The sequence below is a fragment of the Triticum urartu genome, chromosome 2 (genome assembly GCF_003073215.2).
Source record: "Triticum urartu cultivar G1812 chromosome 2, Tu2.1, whole genome shotgun sequence".
Taxonomy (NCBI): domain Eukaryota; kingdom Viridiplantae; phylum Streptophyta; class Magnoliopsida; order Poales; family Poaceae; genus Triticum; species Triticum urartu.
This window is the reverse complement of record NC_053023.1, coordinates 132,084,539-132,092,490: the sequence shown is the minus strand read 5'-3', so window position 1 is coordinate 132,092,490 and position 7,952 is coordinate 132,084,539. Positions and strand designations below refer to the sequence as shown.

Sequence of the window (7,952 nt, the reverse complement as noted above, 5' to 3'; positions counted from 1 at the left end):
TAGAGTGCCACAGGGGAAGCCCTCTGTATTGGAGTGGTTGGACCCCCCGCACTATAGAAATCGCCATTACCTCAATTATTGATAATCCGGACTGGGCAAGCATCTTAATCTTGCCCATCAACTGACTGACTTCCGTGCTATCCTCCTCCTCGAGGCTCCGAGGGCGCCAACTGTGACGTTTATTGAACAGAGCGCTTGAAAATTTGGGGAGACCCATTCGGACTGGGTCAGCAAGAGCGACTTCATCAATATAGAACCATTCGGAAGGCCACTCTTCGGATGCCTTCTTCGGCGTGCCGGACAGGTATCCGGTCCCGGCGATGCGCCATACCTCGGCTCCTCCCACTTCGAATATTGATCCCCCTTGGTTACATGGGACGAGGCCGAACAGTTTCCTCCATAATTCAAAATGGGCCTCAAAGCCCAGGAATAGCTCACAAACAGCAACGTAACCCCACAACGTGCAGGATGGAGGCAGGAGTAAATTTGTGCAGTTGGACGCCATAATACTCCAGAAGTCCACGGAGGAATGGGTGGATTGGAAATCAGACACCTCTTAGTAAGTAGGGAACGAATCACACTCGTTCCCCCTGGATGGATTGGCAAAATTCTCCGCATGAACCCCACCGTTGAAGGACGTCAATCCTGCTCGGACAGGGACTAGATCCGTGGGGGAAGAAAGCCCTATTTTTGCAACTTCGTCAGCTGACCGTGAGATACAGAACATCTCTCCCAATCACCTTTCCAGAGCCGTGGGGACGAGAGGAAGAGCTGGGAGCGCTAGCCATGTTAGAGTGGTTCCTCCTAGCGAGCTCTGAGGATTTTTTCGCAGGGCGTGGAATGGATCTGAGATCTAATCTCTTTATATAGGTGCCTTTCTTGTATGGTCGGGGAGATATGTGCAAAAATACCCCGACCTCTCATATTTGCTCGACACATGGAAGCTGAAGTCAAGAAGGCGTGGAAGCCGATGGGTGCAACATTAAATGGAAAGCCGAATACTGCTCTTTAAGTCAGGGACTTTAAAGTAATCGGAAGGGGAACCCACCTTGCAATGCCGAAGACAGTCTATACATCGGATACCTCATCATTGAAGCCTGGTTCGGCGGCTACTGAGGGAGTCCTGGACTAAGGGGTCCTCGGGCGTCCGACCTATTGGGCATGGGCCGGACTGATGGGCTATCAAGAAACAAGACCGAAGACTCTCACCCGTGTCCGGATGGGGCTCTCCTTGGCGTGGATGGCAAGCTTAGCGTTTGGATATGAAGATTCCTTTCTCTGTAACCAACTTTGTATAACCCTAGTCACCTCCGGTTTCTATATAAACCGGAGGGGTTAGTCCGTAGGGACAATGATAATCATATAGGCTGGACTTCTAGGGTTTTAGCCATTACGATCTCGAGGTAGATCAACTCTTGTAATACTCATATTCATCAAGATCAATCAAGCAGGAAGTAGGGTATTACCTCCATAGAGAGGGCCGAACCTGGGTAAACATTGTGTCCCCTGTCTCTTGTTACCATCAACCTCAGACGCACGGTTCGGGACCCCCTACCCGAGATCCGCCGGTTTCGACACCAACAGCGACGTCATACTCAAAATGGATGGTCAGGGCCCCTCCGCACGGCAGACGCGAGAAACCTCGCCCCATCTGTGAGTCATGAAGATCTTGCCCTGGGAGACGGCCTCAACCACTAGTCCCGTCGCCGGGGTGCCACACTCAGTGTGCTGCAGCCACAGGTCGAGTGGCCCCCTTGGCGGCATCTCTTCGGCGAAGAATGGCAGGAATCGGATCCACGTGCGCGGTGGCATCGCCGCCCACACCACGAGTTCACACGAGGAGCCCACGGTGTGGGTTCGTGGGGCGGCGGGGCGGGCCACCATGGCACTACTACCGCGACCTTGGCGCGGGCGGCGCCCGTTGCTGCCTCCTCATCCAGATCCTTCTGCCCGGGCATACAAGGGTAACGGGTAGCCGGGGGAGGCCGCTTGTACCAAGGCCTCGTCACCTCTGGCCTCACGACGATGCCGCGGGAGCGGACCAGCCTCTTCTTCGAGGGGAGTTTCCCAAGCTCTTCGTGGGGGATTTTCCCTTTCTCAGTGGCAGAGAACCTTCGTATCGGCGCCATGGGTGCCACGGTAAAGCAAAGAGGAAGAAGAGGAAGCAAGTGGGACAGAGGACAAGATGAGCAACGGGGGCCCCGCCCCTCTCCTCATTTATAGCCAGAGGGAGGCCAACCGCCAGCCTCCATGATCTAAGGTAATGATGATTTTCTTCTGCATGCAGCAGGGTCTCGTCAAGTCAGGTGGTTGCCGAGGCAGCATGGGGAAGTGGACATGCCCACGACCTGTCTATCGCCATGTGCCAATCGAGGCCGCAGACAGTTGGGGACTGCAGTGCTCCGCACTTGCCCTTTGGCTTCGCCTCGAAGCCATGTCCGAGCGCGCCATGGGCGCGTGGGCTACTGTCGGTGTCCTGGGAATGGGGGTACCTAGACTTACCTTCCTGCGGCCTAGGGCGTCGCTCCACCAGCGTCCTGGTACGGCCCATCTTCATCAGCAACCACTCAAGACCCTCGCGAGGGGCCATTCCTCGCAAGGCGGACAACATCAAGACCTCCTCTAGGGCGGCCTCGCTAGGCGGGCTCCCGAGGACCAGAGATATCTATGCAAGGGGCACCTCGCGAGGTCCGCGTGACGTGAGCCATGACGACCAAGGCCAAGTGGGCGTCAGCAGGCGCAGGAGTGCCAGTTTCCTATTTGGTGCTAAGGAGGCAGGCGTGGGTGAGGAGTCCCGAGGCATCAGGCAAAGGTTTCCATATCGATGCAATAAGACCAAGACCAGCAGGACGGCAGGACGGAGGTCACCGCGGAGCCCACGGAGGCGTCCCCACCAGAGCCTTTGGCAGGCGAAGACACTACAAAAAAATACACTTCCGTGATGATACGTGTTTGTCACCGTAGGTCACGTTTTCTGTCATGCATGTACATCCATCACAAATTTATGACAGAATCAAGATAGTCATACCTGTGCTGTCGTAGAAGTGTTCCATGACATTACCAAAATTATCATCACGGAAGTGTCCACTTCCATGATGATAAATCGCGTGTCACAGAAGTGCTTTCGTCAAGGGTGACCGACACATGGCATCCACCATAACGGAACACCGTTAAGCTATCAGGTCCAGTTTTGGATCAGATAACCCGTTAACAGCCCCGACTAATGGGGCTTTTCCATGTGTAAAATCATCATTGGCTAGAGGAAACACGTGTTGGCTCACCGTTGGGACAGATATCATCCACTCATTGGACCCAAAGCGCCTATGATACGTCAACACGTGGCACGGCCCAACAGAGGCCCATTCCTATGAAAAGGCCGGCCTTTTTGACTTGGTCAAAAGGTGGCGGGCCGGCCCACGACAAGCCTGTTAACGGCCTATTCACTTATGGCCCATTTACAGCTCGCTATCCCAGGTCCCGTTCACGGCCTATCCGAATTAGGCCCAGTAGCGTCATCTGGGCCGTCCAATATAATTCCATCCCGTTTTAACTTCCGGCCCATGTATGGCCCATGATGCCTTTTGGCCCATATGAGGCCCTTTGTAACCCTTGGCCCCTAAACGGCCCGTGGTAAAACTGGCCTGTAATGAACAGTGTATCACTTTATATCCATTAACAACCCATTATTCCGTTGGGCCGTTTCCAGCCCATGTTATCTTTCGGCCTTCTTAGGGCCCATTTATTCTTGGGCTCATTTCTAGCATTTGGTTACTTACGGCCCGTTACTGTCATTTTCTTCTTGTCGGCCAAATTCAGCCCGTGGTTACAGTCGGCCTGTTTTTGGCCCGTTAATACGTTGGGCAGTTTTCATGTCAAAAAAACCCCGTTGGGCTGTTTTCATAGAGTTATCAAATACGGTCTATTAACGGCCCGTTATTGTCCATGAATAGTATGGCCCATGATTGGCGAAATGATGATACGCCCCGTAGAAGGCCCATGGATCCTACGGCCCATAGACACTACAAGAATACCCCTTATAAAGCAATGCACATTCTACAACATTTTAGCTATACGTTGTAAAATTCATAATAGATACGCATATTAAAGGTTGCAGATATGCGTTGCAGATTTACATCTCTTGACCCTATCGTGGGACATATACCCAAAAAACAGGGAAGGAGAGAGAGATGCGCCAGAAACAGATCCCCCGATGCCCCTCCTCTCTCCCAAGTCGCCGCCACCAACCGCCTCATCAACGTCCTCTCCCCCTCGCTGCTGGCCCTCCCCTGCCCTCCTCCCACCTCGCAGCTCCGGAGGCTACCGGATCCGCCGCATCACCCACCCACCCACCCACTTATCCCTCTCACATCTCATCTCTCTCTCTCTCTCTTGATGCGACTCTTCGTTGCGCCACCTGCGGCGGCTGATTCAGGCGACGTCCGGCCGGGGAATCCCGCCATCGCGAAGCATAGCCTGACGTCCAATCACACCGTGGCACCCTTCCATGCGGCTAGATCCGGCGGTAGCGGCCACCAATGCCCACCCGCGACCTTTCCCCGATGGCTAGGGCTTCGGGCGTCGGCTCAGGCGCCGGTGGCCATGTCGTCCTCTCTTCCGGTGAGTGAATCCCCTCCCCTGGCTTTGGCCTCTCTCTCTTCCCCTTTCTCTAACCTCTGTTCTTCTCTTCTCCTATAGATTTCTAGGTATACACCCCTGATTCTATTGCTGCTAATCCCTGTCAAAAAAGTTTGGCCCTTCTGCAATTCACTGACGAACACTGATTGGCCTGTAGACTGACTTCTGATCTCTGTTGATTTACATTTATGCACTGATTGCTACTCTATTAAATTATAAATTATTAGATATCAATGGAGCATCAAATTTTTAAAAATTCTTATGCGCTGCTAAGTGCTAACTCATCCATCCTTGATAGATGAGTCGTTAATCCTTTCTATTTTTAATATGTAGAGAAGCGCTACTTCATATGTGCGGACCCCATGTTAAATAGTCTATTACAAGAGTTACAATATTTAAGGAGGGATCCAGTCTTAATAGATATTTGTATTGCAGCTGTGATGAGTTACTAATCAAAGTTTTTGTTGCAATTTCACACTTTTTGGCAGTCTGATGGTCAGGTTATTTAGGTGGAGGTAGTAGCTTGCTAATGGTGGCTTTCACGACCAGCGCAAATACTAGTGGACGTGGACCTGTTGGGGAAAGCACGTACATCTTTGTGTTTAGTGAGCAGGTGAATTAATAATCCACATTGTTTCTTCTGTCATTTTGCTTTGATGCTGTTGATATGATTCAGAACACTGATAAATAAGATAGTACACATTTTCTTTGTCATTTGGTTATGTGATTGTCCTCTCATACACTAGAGGAGGGTAGTGGAGGCAAAACTGGGCCATGACCCCCTTCCAAAATTACAAAAAGAATTTTATACCAAGTTTATTCACTACTTTAGCACAGCCCAGGAGATAATGCCCAGGAGCAGTCTAGGAACAGCGTCCATCCCCGATTCTCCATGGCTCCGATAGACTGTTACTGCAGGGCTAGATCACTACCAGGCCACAGCTATTGTGAACCATCATCCGCTAACATGATTTGAGCGACCGACCATTGTGAACTCGTCCGTTCGTCTGATGACCTCCTTGGCTCCTCCTCTTTATCAACTTGTCTATCGCCTTCTTATCGGTCGGAGGCTTGGAGCTGCATGCCACTGACGCCGGCAAGCCACCACGTTGGACGATGGACGCACCAGCACTTGTGCGCACTAGACCTTAATCCTCTTGCTGGGTTATGGTGCCTTGTTGATTGAAACCAAACGCCTTGGACACTGCTGGTTGGTGCTTCGTGCTTGCCTAGCTAATTGCTTGGTTAGTTTACTACAGAAAGTGTATGTCCTATTTTTTGATTGGAATGGAGAGAGTAACTGAGAAGTGAGGTGTGATGATAATTTATTCATATAGATGTCCACTGCATCGGTTAAATGCTGGAAAATTTAATGCATTATAAGTTCCTGATTTAGATATATAGCAACAATGGAAATGACATATTATTTAGTCATATAATTATGGGATCCCTACAAATTATCGCTTACACATGTTCTATGATGCGTAGCTTTTTCATGCATATTGTGTGTTTTAGATGGATTTGGCCCCCTGTTGTGTTTTGGTCACGCTCCGCCGCTGCTCTCATAGCATGCAGTTATTATATATGCACTTGGTTCAAGTCAATGCAAAGGATTCATCTATACCAACTACTTATCTACTAATCTAAAAAAGATACTTATCTACTACCGATGTACATCATAGTGCAAAAAAAACTGAATCCTAATACCCCACTTAGATGCAACCTACACCTGAGCTTTATGCATGTTCATGTGCAAACATTCATATACTAAAGCTTGCAACAAGCACACGCACATATACACCGGCAGCAGCTCACTGTTAATCATCATATTAGTCATTCGTTAAATAGAGGCTCACTGTTTGTTTGTGCGCAGGTTTCCGAAGAAAGAAATACTCAATGCCATTCGGTGGTTTTCAATGTGCCAGGCTCTACATTCATAGTACATCATTGAGTTTTACCTTCAAATAAGACTATTTCCGTTGAGGTGATTATTTATTTATTCCTTTATTGCTTAGATTAGCTCTAACCATTTTTCAGCCTTCTTTTCTGCTCTTATTCAACTATTTATGTACTCCTATCTCGCAAATTGTGTACCTATTGTTGTGTGTAATTTAATGTGAGGCACCGCACTCATCCGTTCCGGCACTGCCGAGATGGAGGCGACATCATGGACGGCTGGAGCTGCGAGTAGATTTGTCCAAGATACAGCAGTGTCCATAGTAATAGTTCTGGTAACTGTCCGCGATCTCCAGATGATAACTGTTTGCGAAGACGGAAATGCAAGTAATCTTCTTCTTAGATACTCTTGCCTTTTTGATTTGTACATTGCTAAAGTGACCACTGAGCTCATACCACTTTGATTCATAAATTGCTGAATTACCCTCATGAACTCTTACTGTCATGGTTTGTAAATTGCTGAATTTCCCATTATGTCGCTTGCACTGTTCCATACAAGCAGTGTCTATTATGCTTTTAATCCGTCAACTAAGTAGTTACTATGTTATTAGTGGCTTGCTTTTTGGCCACAACCAAATCTGTTTATTTTTCTCCGAGTCCGTTTATGTTTGTTTTGTGACCTGAAGTAGTATATTGAGTTGTAAGGGAATACTTTCAGGTCGCAACTTTTCTTTGTAATCGTTGTAATCTAGGCGGGCAACCAATGTTTCGAAAGTAATGACCCACTGTAAGAAGTAATGTTTCCTATTTGCATTGTGTATTAACAGTTCATTTTGTTATTTTATTTGTAGATTCAAAAGATATACGGATGATTACATGGGTGCGTGGCAATTATACTGCAATGATGATGATGATGTTCCTGGTTCACGATGAAGACGATGATGGATGTTCTCAGTTTTAGTTTAGTTGTAGGGATGCTTTTCCTGTTGGATGATGTTCCTCGGTTAAGTTTTAGTTTAAGTTGTAGGGATGTTGATGGACGATTTTAGTTTAAGTTTTGCTGCCAAGAGAATATTCAGGTTATGCATCACATCTGGATGTTATTCCTCCTGTAATATCAACTATTGTAATCCTACAGTTTTTTTCAATATATGATTTCTTCCTGTCATGCGTATATTTTTTATTCCGACTTGATATACATACTTATCACCATTATGTGGAGCATTAATTTAATTACCGGCAATATATAAAATATTATTCACATTTTATATGTAAAGCACCTGCAGCATTGAAAATTCTTTGTGGCCAAGTAATAGGATTTGAAATCCTGTAGATGAGATTTGAATTCCTGGACATTAACCACCAACGTATATGAGTGTTGTAAAAGTCAGTTTTATGTGTTGTACTCTTGCAATGGTTCC

At 47.9% G+C, this 7,952-nt stretch overlaps 1 long non-coding RNA gene across 1 annotated transcript; it reads left to right on the top strand.

Moving 5' to 3' along the window:
• The first annotated feature begins 4,209 nt into the window (after nucleotides 1-4,209).
• Nucleotides 4,210-7,693, top strand: LOC125541266. The gene is made up of 4 exons (XR_007297478.1): nucleotides 4,210-4,617; nucleotides 5,124-5,248; nucleotides 6,509-6,918; nucleotides 7,383-7,693. It is a non-coding gene; the product is annotated as an uncharacterized LOC125541266 (long non-coding RNA).
• Nucleotides 7,694-7,952: the final 259 nt, after the last annotated feature.